General features: G+C 42.1%; 1 long non-coding RNA gene across 1 annotated transcript in view; it reads left to right on the forward strand.

Annotated features, from left to right (window-relative positions):
* Positions 1–44: 44 nt before the first annotated feature.
* LOC114050807 overlaps positions 45–19,513 on the forward strand; it is a 33,111-nt gene continuing 13,642 nt past the window's right edge. Inside the window, exons 1-2 of the long non-coding RNA XR_003570078.1 lie at positions 45–229; positions 2,272–2,388. This is a non-coding gene — a long non-coding RNA (uncharacterized LOC114050807). The remainder of the gene's footprint in view (positions 230–2,271; positions 2,389–19,513) is intronic.

Genomic DNA, 19,513 nt, shown 5'->3' on the forward strand with positions numbered 1-19,513 from the left:
CCCCCCCCTTGCAAAGAGTGATTCCAACACCTCCCTCCCACTCACCCCCCCCCTTGGCATCCAGACCGCTGTACAGCACAAGTGCGCATGCGCGGCCCGTCTGGGGCTGGCCCGGGCGCACCTTTTCTCTCTCTCCTGCCACAAAGTGAACGCTCCGCCGCCTAGATAACCGCCAACTCCCTACTCCACCCCCGCCCGCACCCCCCTCCTCCTACTCTCCAGCGCCCAGGTAAAGGCGACGATTGCGCATGCGCACCACCTTCCCTGGGGAGGAGGGTGGTCACTGGAGTGAGAGGGGAGTGGTCACTGGGGGCGTGAGGGAAAAGGAAGGTTCCAAAAGTGGGGTTCTAGAGGGTTCGGGTCTGGAATGAGAGAGAAAGGAGAAGAGAGGTTAAGGAGCAGAAAAGTGGAGCTTTGGTGAGGGTTAAAAGGGAGAGCTCTGGGGTTTCAAATCAGATCATCATTTATTGAGTGCCTAGCCTGTGCAAAGCTTCTGGGTGACGAAGTGGTTGGAGCTCCAGCCTTAGACTCAGGAGGATCTGAGTTCAAATCCAGCCTCAGACACTTAACACTTACTAGCAGTGTGACCCTGAGCAAGTCACTTAAACTGGATTGCCTCACCAAAAAATCGGGGGGAAAAAATAAAAGATATAAGTAGACGCAGAGAAGACTAAGTCCTTCCTCTCAGAGAGCCTGCAGTCCAGCCGAGCAGGCAGGATATGACTGCACGTAAAGCGAGATTATACCCCAGAGAGAGGGAAGACCCAAGGTAGTTGTTCAGTTGTGTCCGACTCTTTGTGACGATGATACAGCCAATATTGGGTATTGGGTTTTCTTGGCAAAGATGCTGGTGTGGTTTGCCATTTCCTTCTCTAGTGGATTAAGACAAACTGGGGTTAAGTAACTTACTTGCCTTCGGTCACACAGCTAGTAAGTGTCAGAGGCCCGATTTGAACTCGGGTCTTCCTGACTCCAGGCCTAGTTGCCTTGAGGTAGTTAGAACACGCTAAAGGAGCAGAAGACTCCCTGTGGGCTTGGAGAGGTAATAGTAAAAAAGGAAGAAAATCCCTTGCAAGGAACAGGAAGCAGAGAAGTGGTGGGTGCCCAGGAGTTTCAGGAGAGCAAAAGTCCCATATTGGAGTGGAATCCTAGAACCTTAAAACTGTAAAGTAACTAGGATTAAGTTTGGTTGTCCTCTTTTGCTTAATTCATGTTTATTGAATTAAAGAGATAAGTTTGAGTCCCAGAGCTATTGGTGGTTTGCAGAAGGTCTCACAGCTGTCATTGGTCACATTACTAACTCATTGTTAGAAATTAGTAGCATCACTAATGAGGTAACAAAAATATCCACCTTCAAAACAAAGGAACCAGTGTCCTTAATATAGATAGATATAGATGTATGTGTATGTTTGTATACACACACGTATATATATATCTATACAAGCATACACATGTACGTACTTGTATACACACATATATATATATATGTAAGGAACGAGGTGTAGTTACCAAGGACAAAGAGTATTGGTAGACGGAGATCAAGATCAGCACCTCCTTTCCCCACCTCTATTCAAAGCTTCCTTGAAGTTTTCCTACTCGAAGTTTGATTGGCCCTTTTGCACTTGGAATTCTAACCCAGTGTCCTTTATTAAAAGCACATTTTAGATTTTCCTACACTGAAGTCACTCTCTGTTTCACACAAACCTTTTCAGTACAGGTGCTACTCCCCAGGAGCAGAGAAACCCTGGGGAGTGAAACTTAGAGGGTGGAGAGAAATTGAACTTGACTCAAAACCACAAAAGGGAAAGAACAGAAATTTTATAAACATAAGGAAGGCTCTGATTTCTTGATTCTGAACCTTTCCCCTTCTAAGCACAAAGGAAGGTGTCTGATAGTGATTCCAAATTCATATAAGCACCAGATCTCAGTGTTTGTATACTTGTCAACGCTGAACCAAGATATTTTCAATAAATGACCTTTGAAAATGATATTACATATAACCAGTCAGGGAGAAAATGTTCTGGTACCCTTAATGAAATCCTTAGTGGAAAAATACTTAAGCAGTAGAGGGAGGCATTTAGTTAGATGTAAGAAAGAACCTGGTGTTAAGGCTAGTGAACCCTGAACACAAGACCTCGAGTAAATCATTTGACTTCTTCTGGCCTTATTTTTCTCACCTATAAAATAAGACAATTAACTAGTTAAATATCTATGGTCCCTTCCACCTTTGACATTCTATGATTCTAAATGACTAAATATTTTCTTCCCAAGGGTTTTTCAAAGGTACTGGAGAGGACTCCTTTCCTCATCTGCTTGGGCTGCCCTTGTTTGAGGAAGAGGGATGAATGTGAAACTCACTAGAAGAATCTGTCATTATAGACTAACAAGGTAATTTTTTTTTTTTTTTTGGTAGGGCTGGCTGTAAGGCTACTACAAATCCCCATTGTGACTCTCTGGTGGTGTAAGGATGGCTCCTTTTGTGGATATCCCACCCCTTATTCATCACTCTCATTGCCTCTTCCCTCCCTTCTTTCGCTTTTCCTAGGTCTGGGGAAATCCCAGAATCTGGCCCAAGGGCCTAATGTAACTCATTCTTGCTGGTGCTAAAGCCTTGGGGTTGCCTCAATACACAGTGTAAACTCATCTCTGTATATCCCTGGTCGCTAGGATTTCAGTTTCTTGGGCTGCATCATTCTCATCTTGAACTTTTCCCCTTTATATTTCCTGACAGAAACTAATGCCAACCCAGCCGATTGCTAGAAAACAAAGCCAGAATGCTGTGTGATCTCAGCCCTGTGCCACTCTGGTCTGGGTAATCTTGTTACATTCTGGCAAAGTCATAACAGATGATGCTGAGCTTGGTGTCAATCAATAATAGTCAGTAAACATGTATTAAATACCTACTATGTGCCAGGTACTGGTGCTAAGTGCTAGGAATACAAGAAAGCCAAAAAATAGTCCTTGCTCTTGAGGAGCTCCTAATCAAATAGGGGACACAGTTATGCAAACAACAATGCATAAACAGGCTATGTACAGGATAAATTGTAAATAATTAGCAGAGAGAAGGTACTAGAATTAAGAAGGTTTGGGAAAAGACTTCCTATAGAAGACTGGGACTTGTAGGAAGCCAGAGGAACCAGGAGGCAGAGTTGGGGTACTGTGTGGCATCCACATCTAGCCTTCCTGAAGGTCTGACTGGAAGAGAGACAGGCTTCTTGGCCTTGGGTTAGGATCTACTTTACTGGGTTGTCTCCCAGACCCACATTAACTGACTGGGTCTCCTTGGTTTTAAATTTTTCCTTAGTAAATGGAAAAGCAGAGGATCTGTGATTTCCTACACGTAGGCAACTTCTTTCCCAGAACTATCACTACGGTCTCTATTCTGTAGTTAAATACTATGGAGTTGCCTAAAGCAGGTAAAGATTGAATGATCTGCCTAGATTCTGATTGAGTTGAAGAATTTGAACACAGGTCTTTCTACCTCCACGACCACTATTATCCACTGTAATCAACTAATGGCCTTTAAAATATCTTTAATTGATTTAGCTTAGAGAGCCAGTAGGAATGTAGAGTTGGATGTTTTAGACTGTAAGCTCCTTCCTTGAGGGCACGAACTGTTTTACTGTTGCCTGAAGCATAGTAGATGCTTAATAAATACTTTTTCTTTCATTCAATTAGACGTCTCTTAAGCTTCTGCCACAGGCTAAGACCGGGAGACACAATGACAAAAATAATTCCTGCTTTCAGTGAGTTTACTGAACATATACTAAACCCACTTTCACTTTTGTGTACCCCTTCCTGTACTTACGGTAACAATAGGTGAGTAGGAGATTATTGAGGTGGGCTTGGAATGTTCTCTGATTCTCAGCTAGGCAGGTCCTAAGGCATCCCGAGTTCTCCAAGTTCTCATCCCATAAAGCTTCTTTCAAGACCTTCATGGAGTTTGGTTCCATGGGGAGCGTTTGTGGTGTAAGACCAATCCAGGCAGGACTTTTGGCTTCATTGGTCAGAGATTCACTGAATGAACTTTGTCTTCCCCAGACCCATTCCTAAGGGGAGTGTTGGCAGATCCTGAACAAATTATATTGTGCACCTCTTCCTACCCCTCCCCTCCCCAAACATTTATATACAGGTGAAATCATCAAATTAAAATGAATATCAAAGGTAACCTTAGAGGAGAAAAGAGAGGAAGATTTTCAGGAGTGGGCTAGGTGGAGGGACAGTCCTATCCTTGTTGCCTTGAGAATGGTGGGTTATGGATTGACTACATGTATAGTGAGTTATGAATTGATTATGTATATCAGCCTCAAGATTGTTTGCTTTGTTGAGCTTTTTTTTTTCATTGATGCCACCATCCCTCTGTCCATAGCTAAGTCAATACCCAGCCATCAGTCAATATAGCATGCCTCGGTGCCAAAGGGTGATTTATCATTTTCTAAGGCTCTCGTCTTCTCTGGACCTCAGTTTCCCCAAGTGAAAGACTTGAGTACTGGTTATCTTGTCATCATCATTCTCATTTAAGAGTGTTTATTAAACATTCCTTTGTGCATATTACTGAGCTGGACACCATAAAAACAGACTTGGCCTCTGCCCTTTGGGAGTTTAATCTATAATGGACAGTACAGATTTGGACAAACATCAGGGAACAGAGTGACTCTCAGGCAAGTTCACAAACATAATGAATAAATGAATTAAGTAAATAAGGAGTATACTGACACTGCCTACATCATTGTTTTCCAGGTTGGGTGAGTAGAACACAGCTCTGATGCGATCAGGTTTTCTGGGTTTAGACCCCTCTCCAGGTCAGTTTGCTTTTCATCCCAGAGGAAAAGCTCTGTGATGCCAGCCACAGAATGTTCCCTAGCTATCTCTAAAATGTATGCCATTGGTCATTGGTGGGGACCCACAGGCAAAGGAGAGCAGATAGCTATAGCACACCATCGTTACTGTTAAAACAATAACTCCTGTCTCCTGTCCTAGGGCCTGCATGACAAGGCATTGCCTGTGCAGTTGACAATTATGTAATGCTCTTTCACATTATCTTTTTGAGCCTCATTTCCATTTTAAAGATGGAAAAACTGACTCTGCTAGCCAAAGTGACTATTCCCCACGGTCACATGGCAAAGTAGTGCCAGACTGGAATTCCAACCCAGGTCTCTCTTGTTTCCTTATGTGGTATTTATTCTGCTGCACCTTGCTTCCTTTTTAATGGAAGGCAGGGTGATTTCTTTCTTTCTTTGTTTTTGTCTTTTTAATTTATAAATACTAGATGGCCCGTTATTGTAAAGTGCGAAGTAGGAATTTTCAGTTGCATTTCAGACTAGAGATTCTTTTCTGGTAAATAGAAAGTTTCCAATTTAACATCATGTATGATTCCCAGAAATTTTAGAAGAATGAGAAGAGTCTGTGTCTTCCTTCAAAAGTGCCCCCATTCTCTCTATGCTTGTTTCAGGTCAATATCCTGCCTCTCAATCCGGTTTCGGCCCTTCCTCCCTTACCTTTTGGCCCCAATGCCACCTGTAGCAAGATGAACCTGAGGAGTTAAGCCTGGCTGGTCCTGCTCCCCATTAAAGAGGCCACAGGTTTCTTTATGGCACTGCTTTTAATTGTTACATGTAATTGACATGATACATGCCCCAGCGGCATTTGATGAGGTCCAATTTAAGAGATGATTTTTAAAAATTGGAATAAATTAAAGAAGGCAGCTGCACGGGGCTGTGAGGCAATCAATGCCAGACTCTGTAATTCAAAACCACTCAACCCACCCAACCGGCCCCACAAGCAGGAAGAACAATCCCTGTCAGTTCTAGCCCAGGATTGGGCTGAGGTGGGATGAAAGATTTGGGGCAGGACTGTGAGAAATGGGGACCTGGGCAGGCTGTCATTGCTTTCCTTGATCTCCAAGACCCCCAGGAAAGGTGTGGAACCTTATTTAAGAACAAGGAAGGAGTTAGTAGGGAAATGAGAAGAAATATGAACATGTTGGGGGTGGGGTGGGGGGGGGCAAAAAGAGATCTGTGGGATTATGGAGGAGGAGAATAAAGGGATCACAGAGTTGGGGGCTACAACATTGAGGGTTAGTGGGCCAAAGTAGTGCAAAAAAAAGTTGGTTGAAGAGGGCAGAGGGAGACCCAGGCCTGGAAGGGAGCCAGTAGGGCGGAACTGAAGCAGGGAAAAGGTGGAGTCTGAGTGTGGGGGTGGTAGCATGGTGCCTGAGGCCTCAGCTTTTAATGGAGGTGTTAATTAAACCCCTGACCTGAGGTCATTGGCGGTCCATGGCAGCTTTTCACAGGCGTTGGGGTAATAATAATAACAACAATAATAATAACAATTAAGGATAATGAGACTTTATCTGTAGCAAGTTGTTCCTAGAGCATTAAGTTATTAATTCTTCCGCACCCTCAGGGCTATGCTTTCTCCCTGGCTTGTGGGATAGGGTGGGGAGCATCTATGGGAGACAGCCTACATTTGGCCATTAGACGACAGTGTCCTGTCCCCAGCCTATTAGGCCCAGTGCCCTAGGCCGGCTGGCTTAGTTTACAAAATCTAGTGCTGTTACGGAAGGACCACTATGGAATGAATCCCCCTTGTCTGTACAATGTGTTTAAATTGATGCTCGTTGGGAAACAACTCCTCTGCAAACACTGTACAGAAAATTTGTCCTACTTGCCCTTGCCATGTTCCTTCTGCCGGCCTTGTATGGGCAGTCCCCCATGCCTGGAATGCCTCCTGACCCTCACTGCTTAGAATTCCTAATTTCCTTCAAGACTTAGCTAAGTTTCTCTAACCCCCCTCACACCAAATTGTTAGTGTGCCCCCCCAACACACACACACATGAAATACTCTATTTTGTATTTACTCATCTTTATACATATGCTATTTCACTCTCAGGTAGAATACACAATGTAGCCAAATTGCACGGTTTTGGGACACCCGGGGTAAGCTCCTAAAGGGCTGGGACACTTTGGCTTTTTGTCTTTGTATCTCTGTATCCCAGCCACCTGACATAGAATGGTGCATCTTATAGTAGACACTTGTTGAATTGGATACGTGGGCCAAATATTTACAGAGGATGGGCCACAAGCAGGATCATGAACCCTCTTGGTCTTTGTCATGGAGCCAAGTGACACTACCCCTAAGCCCCAGGGGTCTGAAGGATTTTTTTCTTTAACTTCAAACTGGAATTTGTAACAAACTGTCCAAAAATGGAAATGGGATGGTTTCTTAGAGTGGTGAGTGGTGTCGCTTGAAGTATTCAAGCTGAGTTTGGATAAGGCTATAAGAGAGGAAAGTGTTGGACGTCTTGGCCTCTGAGATCCCATGATCCAATATGAGCTGGAACTAGAGGGCCAGGAAACAGGTAACAGATACCTTTTGATCTCCTGCGGTAGGTGAAACAGGACATGAAGTCTGGGACAGATAAGGAAGGGTATCTGCCTCCTAGTCACTTCCAAAGTTAATGCGAGAGACAGGGAACATAGATATAAAATGATGAGAACAATTCCAGAACATAACACCCAGTCAACAAGGACAGAATGCAGTAGTGTGAATTGGATACATACACTATTGGAACTTAGAATAAAGGAATGGTCAGAGGAAGGTAGAGATTCATCAAAAGCCCTAGATTTAGAGTCTGGAGACTTGGGTTTGAATCCCAGCTCTGCCACTTTCTACCTCTTTGCCCTTGGGAGAATCATTTCACTGCCCCAGCCTCAGTGTCCCCATCTGTAAAACGAGAGTGTTGGACTAGTTGGTCTTTAAGATCCTTTCCACTTTAAATCCTACAATCCATATTCAGAAAAGGCTATTTGGAAAACTTAAATCTTGAGCCAAGTCTTCAAGGAGCTAGTGGCCAGGAGTTGGTAGAGAGGAAGGAGGAAGGTGTTCCAGGTTGCTGAAAGAGAAGCTGACAGACCAGCTAGACATGTGGCAGCCTTGGAGCAAACATTTTGGGTTAACCAGGAGTCTGAGAGGCAGAAGTGTAAATAGGAACAAGAAGGGCAAATAGCAACTATGGCTCTAAATCCCATGTCTCTAGATCAGGAAGGAGGGGATTTGAGGCAGGCTTTCAGTAACCCTGGCACACACCTATAGCTATTTCCATCAGTCGTATAGGGGTGAGGGGTGGTAAGAGGGTCAGTTCTGTGGTTTTATCTCTCTGGGGAACTCCTGGCATGGAAATTCCTACCAGTCACACAGATCTGTGACTCTGTAATTTACTTTTAGAGAGTTGCCTGAGGCACGGAGAGATTAAGTAACATCCAGGGTAACATGGTGAGTTAAGTGTTAGAAGCTGGACTTGAGGCCAAGTCTTCCTTGCTCCAAGGCTGGTCCTCGGTCCACTACACCATCATATTTGAACACAAAAGACAGCCATCTACACGTTGCTTAGCTCATATTTTCCAAGGAACTCAGCACTATTCAGTAATATAATTCTCATTCAGCCTCCCTGAGGCCCTATGAGTTAAAGAGACAAAGGGAAGACAAGTTTCAGAGAGAGAATTCTTTGCCTGTCTTAAATTTGTGCCCCAAGACTGGTGAATGATCATTTATCTCTCACTCCTAGATCATTCCACATCTCCTTTATATTTTAGCCTTCCTGGTTTTTCCTGTAGTCCTTACTGCAGGAAGACACAAGAAAGGAAGGAATAGAATCTAATATTTGAGGCATTTAAGCAAACCCTCTACAAATAGGGAAGGAACATGGGATTTGATGACTGAAGGCCTGAGTTTGAAATTTGCTTCTACCATTTACTACCCAGGTGACCTTGAGCAAGGAAACTGCGCTTTTCAGACCCTCAGTCTATTTGTAACATGAGGGGGTTTTACTAGACAATGTCTAAGGTCCCTTCCAGTTTTATGTCTGAGAAGTGACCTGGAGCAATGATTCAATTCAACAGACATTTATCAGATGTCTTCTATATATGAGCACCATGCTAGGTGCCAGGGACAGAAACAAATGAAATATGACCTGTCCTCCAATTCCTACAGTCGTTGGTACTATGCCAGATCTTCACTCCTGCTGTAGCTAAATCCTTCAACCTTCCCAGTCTTGACCCCTTGATAAACCAATTCAACAACATACCATCCTCTAGTCCTGAATCCTTTATGCCCTTGTCCTATTCATCTGGCCAGACCCCAACCCTAGATTATTCCTGTGACCCGTCTTCGTTGCTCCCCCCATCCAACTCCTTTGCTCCTATTCATGTGCTGCAGAACAGAACTGGAGGAAATCATGAAACCATGCTGACTCAATCCCCTGTAAATTTTTGCTAGCAAACCTCAAATGGGTCTTCACTATATCTAGGCAATTCTTCTACTACTACTGCTCTCTAATTGATTCTCTATCCTACTCACCACAGCAGCTGTTTCAAACCTTTTCTACTTTCAGTGACCTTCCCATGATACTCCCTTTCCTAACCCTTCTATTGAGAACTTCACCTCCTACTTCACTGGAAATAGCTCCCTTTTCTTTCCTCTTCATCTCACATGCCTGTGACATCTTCCTCCACTGTCATCTTTCATTTCAGGCTCTGGCCAAGGTCGAGTGCTCTACATGTATCTGTGATCCCACCCCCTTCCATCTTTACTAGCAGTTTGCTCCCACCATTATCCCCAATCTCTAATCTTCATTCTTTCCCTTTCTACTGGCTCCTTCCCGGCTGCCCATAAACATAGCCAAGTCTCCCCCACCCTTAAAAAATCCTCACTAGGTCCTATCGTGACCATCAGGTATCATTTTATATCTCTCCTCAATTTCTCATTTAACCTCCTTGAAAAAGCCTTCTATACTTGTTAGCTCCACTTCCTGTCCTCTCACTCTCTTCTAAACCATCTTCAGTCTGACTCCCAAGTTTATCATTAAACTTAAACTTCTCCTCCAAAAATACCAATGATTTCTTATTTGCCAAGGCTAATGGGCTTTTTTTTTTAATCCTTACCTTCTTGACCTTTCAGCTGTATTTGATGTTGTCAACCATTTTCTCCTCCTGGAGTCTTTCTTCTCTGAGTTTTTGTGATTCTGCTTTCTCCTGGTTCTCCTCTTTGCTCTATGCTTTCTCCCTCTGGGTCTTTTTTGCTTAATCTTCATCTATGTCACATCTACTAACTGTGGTTGTCCCTCAAGGCTTTATCCTGGGTCCTCTTTTCTCTCTATCAGCTCTTAATTGATGATGTCATCAGTTCTCATAAGTTTAGTTATCATCTCTATGCAAATTACTTCCCGATCTGTTTATCCAGCCCTAGTCTCTTTCAAGAGCTCCAGTCTTGTGTTACTAACTGCCTATTGGACATTTCAAACTGGATATCTCATAGGCATCTAAAAAATAACTTATCTAAAACAAAATATAAGTTTTTCTCCCAAATCCTCACCTCTTCTGAACTGGCCTATTACTGTCAAGGGTACTATCCGTTCAGTCATCCAAGTTTGCAACCTCAATATCATCCTCAACTCCTCTCTCTTTCACCCTCATATCCAGTCTGTTGCCAAATCTTGTAATTTCTCTCCAACACCACTAATATTTATCCCCTTCTCTTCCCTCTCACAGCTAGACTGGATCAGGCTCTCATCACCTCTTGCCTGGACCATTGCAGTAATTTTCTAATTGGCCTCCTTCACTCAATTCTCTCCCAACTCCAATCCATCCTCCACTTAGCAGCCATGGTGATTTTTCTTTTTTGAATGAGTTTTATATATTTCTAATTTCCTAATTACATATAAACAAAGTTTTAATAATCATTTTTTAAAAATTTGAGTTCCAAATTTTTTGTCCCTGCTCCCCTCCTTGAGAAAGCAAGCTATTTGATATTTATTACATATATGAAGACATGCAAGACATATTTCCATATTAGCCATTTTGCAAAGGAAATGCAAACAAAATAAAACAAATAATAAAGAGAATTTTACTAGTATGCTTCAATCTGCATTTAGAGTTCATCAGTTCCCTCTCTGGATGTGGACAGCATTTTTCATCATGGGTTCTTTGGAATTGTCATGGGTCATTATCTTGAACAGAGCTGAGTTGTTGTTGAGTCATTTAAGTCATGTCCAATTCTTCATGACCCCATTTTGTGAAAAGTATTTTGTAATTGTGTTCATATGGTTCCTGGATTTGTCTTGGCGGGTAGACTCCAAGTATTTTATATTGTCTGTCATTATTTTAATTGGAATTTCTCTTTGTATCTCTTGCTGCTGGGTTTTATTGGTTTTCCATTATCACTACTATTATTCAATATTGTATTAAAAATGCTAGCTATAGCAATAAAACAAGAAAAAGAGATTGAATGAATAAAAATAGGCAATGAGGAAACAAAACTATCACTCTTTGCAGATGATATGATGGCATATTTAGATAACCTTAGTGAATCAACTGAAAAACTGTTTGAAACAATCAACACCTTCAGCCAAGTTGCAGGATATAAAATAAACCCACATAAGTCACCGGCACTCTCTTAAGCTTCAGTCTTTTATCACACTGTTATTTTTAGAGCTAGTTCTGAGGCTTTGGAAGTTTTTGTTGCTTCCAAAGTACTGTGATCTGGGGGAAAGGTGTGGTAACCGCTCTCCTGGTCTGTACTCAGGTCTTTACTAGGAAGGACCCCTATTCCCTTGGGACTAGAAATAGTACTGTTCCTTGGGGTCCCTGATCCCTTGGGGGCAAAAGTAATACTGTCCTTCAGGGCTTCCACTCCTTTTTTTCTTTTCTTTTCATTTCTTTTTTTTTTTTTTGCTTCTACTCCCTCCTGACCCAAAGTGCTCCTCCCCGTCCTTGAGCTATGATACAGAAGTGGGTGTAGGCAATGGAGCGGCCATACATTCAGCCTCTGGTCCTTCAACAAGTGCTACCACGGGAGTTCCCTGTAACCTCTTTATGACCAGTTGCCAGGTCTCCCCTGGCTTGAGAACTCCCAAAGCTGCTGTTGCTTTTGTCACCATCACCTAGTCCCACAACTGGCATTTCATCTACATAGGCTCCAGTCCAGCCTCCTCTCCTGTGTCACAGATCTCTCTTTCCAACTTCATATATTGTTTTGGGCTGGAAGGAAGTCTTATTCTGACCTTTTGTTGGCTCTTGTACTCTAGAATTTGATTGGAGGTGTTATTTTAAGTTGTTTGGAGGGGAATGTTGGGAGCTGAGTGCTTTCTGTACTCCAGTGTCTTGGAACTTGATTTTTCTAAAGCATAGTTCTGACCATGTAAACCCCCTCCCCACCATTCACTGAGTTCTAATGGCTCCCTATTATTTCCAGGATCAAATATAAAGTCCTCTTTTTGGCATTTAAGGTTCTTAATAACCTGGGTCCTTCCAGCCTTTCCAGGCTTCATAAACCTTACTCCCCTCCATGTGCTCTGAGGTCCAGCTATGCTGAACTACTTAGAGTTCTCCAAACATAACCCGCCATCTCCCCTTTGCACTGGCTGACCTCAATGCCTGGAGTGCTCTGCCCTCTTTCCTTAATCTCTTAGTATCCCTGGCTTCCTTCAAGATTCAGCTCAAATTCCATGTTCTGAAGAGGTCTTTCCTCATCTCCCCTCTCCCCCCTACCTATCTGCTAATGCCTTCCCCCTTTTATGTTACCTTCATCTACTCTATATCCTTTTTGTATGAAACTAGTCAGTTACCTAGGAGGAAAGGAAGAAAACAAGCATTTATTAAGCGCCTACATGTGTAGGCAGTGGGCTAAGCACTTTAAAATTATTACCCCATTTAAGCCTCACAACAACCCTGAGAAGAAGATGCTGCTATTATTCCTATTTTACAGTTGAGGAAACTGAGACAGAGGCTAAATGACTTCCCCAGCATCACATACGTAGGAAGAGTCTTTGAACTCAGGTCTTCCTGACTCTGGGCCCAGCACTCTCTCCACTGTACTATGTAGCTGCCTTGTATTAATCTCTTCTATTAGAATCTATGCTTTTTGAGGGCAGAAACTTTGTTTTTGCCTTTCTTTCTATCACCATCTTTTACCACAGTTCCTGGCACATAGTAGGTGCTTAATAAATGCTGGTTGACTTGATTGAAAAAAGAAGGGAGGGTGAATATAACATGTACACAGATAAGTAAATACAAGGTAATTTCAGGTAGGAAAGAACAAGTCATTTCACTTTTATAAGTGTCAGTTTCCCCATCTGCAAAATGGGGGCTAGCAGTAGTTAAATAGGAAAGGGTCTGGACTAGATGATATTTAAAGTCTAAATGCTGTGATTTTATGATCCTCTATGGCATATGATTGAGCATTGGACTAGACTGCTGTGATTAATCAAATATTCTGCATGCATACACACATACAATAATTAATCTGCATGCATACACACATATATGTGATTTGCATTTGTGGTGGGAGATTTTATATGATGAATTTCTAACACCAATGAAATCATGTGTCTTCAAAACACATACTTATGTGGACATGCATACAATTTTATATATGTACATATCTCTTGCTCCTCCTCCAGTGCTTCATTATAGTATGGAAATGACCAGTGGTAAGTGTGCTGGTAAATGTTTAGCAAACAGCTTTGGGGGGGGGGTACAGAAATGACATACTTTTAGGTTTAACATGTATTATTAACGTTTTCTTTATCACTTTCTTAAGTCTAGACAATCAACCGAAAACTAAGCTTTGATTTATAGCATTTGCTGATTTTGAAGGTGTAAATACTCACATAGAAAGTTTTAACAATCAGTTCTCAAGCTGGTTTGAGCTGGCTCCATCATGCCCCTGAAAATGACCCATCTTGAAGACTTTACCAGCCAAACACAAGCGCTTACAGGTCCTACCAAATCACGAAGGCTTCAAAGTCCAGCTCAGGGAAATGAAAAGAGTCCTGGATTTGGAGTTAAGGACCTTTGTTCAAATCCCAGCTCTTCCACTTACTTCCTGTGTGACCTCAGGCAAGTCACTTCTCTCTCTGCCTCAATTTCCTCCCCTGTAAAATGAGGAGATTGGACAAATGACCTTTCAGGTCCCTTCTAACTCAAAATTTATGATCCCCTAAAAGCTTGATCCATCTTACCCTTATGAAATTGATCCTTTAAACCAAAGGTCAACAAACTCCAGTCAGAGGTCAGCTGCAGCCCATTACCCATTTTGTATTGAAATTTTTATTTATTTTATATTTTCTTTTTCTTTTAAGATGTTTTTATTTTTAAATACAAAAAAATATTTAAAACCATTTTTAGCTCAAAGGACCATACAAAAACAGATGGCAAGCCAGATTTGACCCATGGACTGTAGTTTGCCAGTCCCTACCTTAACCTAAGAGTGAGACATTTGTCTTTAGTCAGTATCATCTTGATGTCTTATCCCAGGAAGTAGAAATAACACTTAAGAAAACAGGTGGGAGGAGCTGATGTGTTGAACTGAACACACAGAGAAGAAGGAAGTGTTGGAGGCAACAAGATTTTGAGGGCATTGAAGGATGGTTCTCGAGACAGTAGAAAGTGGGGAAGATACTAAACACTTGAAAAAAAAAATCATGTTCCAAAAATGGTGAAGAGGAAATATCAATAACTAACTCTTTTCCATAACTAATCAAATCTTTGTGAAAAATAATCTCTGTATATATCAAGGGCATTTAATCCAACATTTATTAAGTGCCTGCTGTTTGCAGGTGCTGTACTAGACTCAGAAGGTACAAAGGCAAATATGAAATGGTCCTTGCTGTAAATGAGTCCACATTTCACCTTCCATGGGGGAGGGCACAGGGAGAAAGGGATGACCCATAGATACATAGTTATTGAAAGACAAAGTATATATATAAGCAATGGCAAAAAGGAGAAAGTGGAAACAACTGTGGAAGCCAGGGATGATCTTGGGTCAGAGGCGACGCGTGAAAGAAGCGAAGCAAGGGCAAAGAGAAGGCATTTCAGGCAGGGAAGAAGCACCACTGCAAAGGCCTAGAGACAGGAAAGGGATTGTTGTGGGGGGCAGGTGGGAGAACTACCTGGTCAGTTACATGGGGTATCTTTGAAGCTTTCAGAAGAGATCATGAATCTAAAAGGGTCTTCAGAGGCCATCTCGTCACACATTTTACAGAAGAAGGAATTGGGAGGTCAAGTGACTTTCCCAAGGCCATGTAAATAGCAAGTGTCAGAGGTGGGATTTGAACTTGGGTCCCCCTATCCCTAAGCTGGTGCCCCTTCCAGTGTGCAATCCTGCCTAGGGAACAAGCAAACCTTCACAAATGATATTCTATAGCAGACTATATCTTTTCAGTCATACATACAGTGGACTTAAGGGTACAGAATATACAAGAACCCGCTGGGCTTGTTATATGTCGACTGTAAGAAAGCATTTGTTTCAGTAGAATAAAACACAACTTTAAAACTTTTCCCATGTACATACCAAAATACAAGAACCTTTGAAAGATATAACAGTGGATAGATTTGTTTGGCCTGGGATTGTTAATATTAAATAGGAAGATAGATGCTTGACCAAGATATTTGCCACTGTCTTGGAAAATATCTAGTGTAGAGTTCCAATAGAGGAGAGATTCCCTGTGGATGATAAAGTTCTTTAAATGTTCCTATTTGCAAATGACACTGTATTGATGGACTCAATAATAACTGACATTTATATAGTACTTTTAAAGTTTTCAATACCTTTTATCTACATTGTCTCATTAGAACCTTACAACAACCCAACAAGGTAGGTACAACAGCTTTTATTTTCTCCATTTTACAGATGAAGAGACTGAGGCTTAGAGAGTGATTAAGTGACTTGCCCACAGTCACAGTGCTAATAAACAAAGGAGCAAGATTTGAACTCAACTCTTCCTGACTCCTAACCTAGTAATCTTTCCACTATACTACTTTGCAGTCATGTGAATGAAATCTACACTCACTCAAAAAAATTAAGCCTGACTATCTACATAGGAAAAAACAAGTGGATGAAGAATGTCTGTTGTCTAGACCAGAGGTGTCAAACACAAGTGGCTGCATTCTGAAGTACAAATACTCCATGGACCAGATTAGAATGTAATTGAGAAATATTTAACAAAATAAGTAAAATTATAATCCAACATAGATAATGCTAATAGGTACTTTTCGAAGTCTGCAGGGACCCTTGTTTATGGTTTGAGTTTGACACCAGTGATAAGCAGTTGGATGGGCAATACATAGTGCTAGTCCACATGTGTGGTGCATGTATGTCAAGAAATCTTATATAAACGTTGAAGATGAAACATCAGCTGGACCTAGAAACTGGACAGAAGGAAGAAAGTGGGCTAGATTGCTTTTGGCAAATTGTGTAGTGCAGTTGATGACTTGAAACAAAAGTTCATCTTTTTTATTTTTAATATCAGTGATCTTCAGGTGATGTTAAGTTGTTGCAAGTCATGGGATGAAACAGTGTTTGAAGAATTAATGATGATAATAGTTAACATTTATAGAACAAGGCACTTTGCTGAGTACTTTTATAAACATGATCTCATTTGATCCTCATAGTAACCTCTGGAAGGTGAGTGCTATTATCATCCCCATTTTACAGAGGAGAAAACTGAGGCAAGAGACCTAGCTTCTTTCACATGTCACCTATGACTCAAGATCATCCCTGGCTTCCACAGTTGTTTGCACTTTCTCCTTTTTGCCATTGCGCTTATATATGTATGTATGTGTGTATATATATATATATATATATACTTTGTCTTTCAGTAACTATGTATCTATGGGTCATCCCTTTCTCCCTCTGCCCTCCCCCATGGAGAGTGAAATGTGGACTCATTTACAGCAAGGACCATTTCATGTTTGCCTTTGTACCTTGTGTCTAGCACAGTACCTGCAAACAGCAGGAGGAGAATCGGGAGCTAATAGGGTCCCAAAAATCTAAAGAGAAGAGGATGATTGACATTGTCAGAGGCTGCAGAGAAGTCACTAGAAATCAAAACGTTAATATTATTATGAAAATAGTTTTGGCCTTAAAGAACCCTGAAAGTCTCTGTGACCCTGAGATATCCTCCAGACCATTTTTTAAGACCCTCTGCACTGGATAATCCCTAAGGGCTGCTTCTAACGTGCTGCTTCCCTATGATTCTAGAAGTAAAGTTTGGGTTCAGAGGTTGGGAAAAGCATCTTGGAGAAGAAACTTTGGTAGGATTTTTAAGGACGAATAAAATTCAAATGAGCTAAGAGGAAGGAGGTTTGGTATTCCAGGAGGATGGCCCAGTATAAGCAAAGGGCTAAGTTGCTGGGGCAGTGATACAAGCCCATTGTTGTTGGTTTCTGGAGATAGAGGAAAAAAGTTCTAATCACCAGCTCTTTACCTCCAGGTTTACCTCCCTCCACCTCACTGTCTTTTTGGACAATAGCCGTTATGTGGACACACCCTGAAAAGTAACTCCATTACCACCCTTCAGATCTGCTGCCTCCTCCAGTCATTCCAGAGATTTGTCCTAGCCCCACCAAAAGAGTCATCCCCAGGGTAATAATGGAAACGCTGACTAGGTAGAACACAGGTCAGAAGGAGAATATGGGACCTGGAAATCAGACTTCCCATCTTTCTTCATTTTTCTTCTGAAAATAACACACACACACAAATAATAAACACAGAAAACAGACTAAATGAAAACTGTTCGAGGTCAGTTACCTCCGGACCGGGCAAGACCATTGAGAGTGTGAAGAACAGTAGTGGAAATATAAGACTGGGAGCTGGTGAATATTCTCTCAAACCCCAGTAACTTGTAAACTCTGTCCATGCTGGGCACCTCTATAGGAGAATCATTCTTCAGGTCTTCTGAATACGGGCAACAGGGCTAGAATTTCCCCGACGCCTCGTTGTGTGTAAGTTAACTGAAGGCAAAGTATTACAATGCAAAGAAAGAGAGATTTTGAATCAGAGGACCTGGGTTTGAATGTCCTGTTCAGCCACCTGGCTTACCTCTAAGGCCCCTTTTCCAACTAAATCTATATTCTTAATTCTTATTCTCCCTGACCTCTCTTCAGCCTTGGGCACTGTTGAACACTCTCTCCTCCTTGATGCTCTCTTCTCTCTAGTTTTTGGGATACCACTGTCTCCTGGTTCTCATCTTACCTATCTGCCCCTTCTCAGTCTCCTTTACTGAATCTGCCTCCGATGGTCTCTAACCATAGCTGTCCCTCAGGGTTCTGTCCCGGGCCCATTTCTCTCATAATATTACTTGGTGATTTCATCAGCTCCCATGAATTTAATTACCATTTCTATGCTAATGATCTTTCCTGCCCTAGTCTCTCCTGACCTTCAGTCTCACATCTCCAATTGCCTTTCAGACATCTCAAACTGGATGTCCAGTAGACATCTTAAATTATGTACCAAACAGAACTCATTATCTTTCTCTCTAAACCCTCCACACCTCTTACCTTTCCCATAGGGTGACACCATCCTGCCAGTCATTCAAGCTCACTACCTAGGAGTTATCCTGGCTTCATCACTATCTCTCACTGCCCCCCCCCCCCATATCCAAGCATTACTAAGGCTTGTAGATTTCACCTTTGCAACATCTCTCCAATAGCCCTTTTCTCTGACACTGCTATCACTCTAGTGTAAGCCCTCATTGCCTAACCTCTGGATTCTTAAAATAGCCTGCTAGTGGGTCCACCACAATCTATCCTCCATTGAACGATTCAGCCGTTGAAGATTTTCCTAAAGTTCACATCTAATCATGCCACCTCCCTACTCAATAAACTCCAGTGGCTTCCTTCTTTCCTCCAGTGACACCCCACCTCTAGCATCTGGCATTTTCTCCGGCTGCCCCCCATGCCTGGAATGCTCTCTCTCCTCTGCTCAGACTACTGACCTCTCTGACTTCCTTTAAATACCAATTAAAATCCCACCTTCTACGGAAAAGCCTTCCCTCTATTAGTTATTTCCTATTGATCCCATATATAGCTTGCTTTGTTTATATTTGTTTGCATGTTGTCTCTCCCATTAGATGGTAAGCTCTTTGAGGATAGAGACTTTTGTACCCCATCACTTAGCACAGTGCCTGACACATAGCAGGCACTTAATAAATGTTTAATGATTGATTAATCTTACAAAGTTGGAGACTACTTGAATTTTCAAATACATGACACTTTCTTCTTTTCTCTGTCTTCCTCCATCTCTCTTTTTTCCTTTTTCTTTCTCCTCTCTCCCTTCCATTCTCTCATTCTTCCTTTCTCTTTCTCTCTCTGTCTCTCTGTCTCTCTCTCTCTCCCTATCTCTGTCTCTCTCCCCTTCCCCATTCATCCCTGCCTGTATATCAAATCAGTTGCCAAAACCTGTTGATTTTACCTTCATAACATCTCCTGTATGTACTTCCTTTTCTGCTCTGACACTGCCACCACCTTGGTGCAGGGCTCCTTTACCTCACACCTGTACTACTCTAATAACTTTCTAATTGGTTTCCCTGACTCAAATCTCTCTCTGCTCCAATATATCCCCTGCTCAGATGTCAAATTAATCTTCCTGAAGTTCAGGTCTGATCATGCCAGCTCCCTTTTCAGTAAAATCCATTGGCTCCCTATTACCTCCAGGATCAAATATAAAATCCTCTGTT

This window comes from Vombatus ursinus, unplaced genomic scaffold (genome assembly GCF_900497805.2).
Source record: "Vombatus ursinus unplaced genomic scaffold, bare-nosed wombat genome assembly UNPS02014801.1, whole genome shotgun sequence".
Classification (NCBI taxonomy): Eukaryota; Metazoa; Chordata; class Mammalia; order Diprotodontia; family Vombatidae; genus Vombatus; species Vombatus ursinus.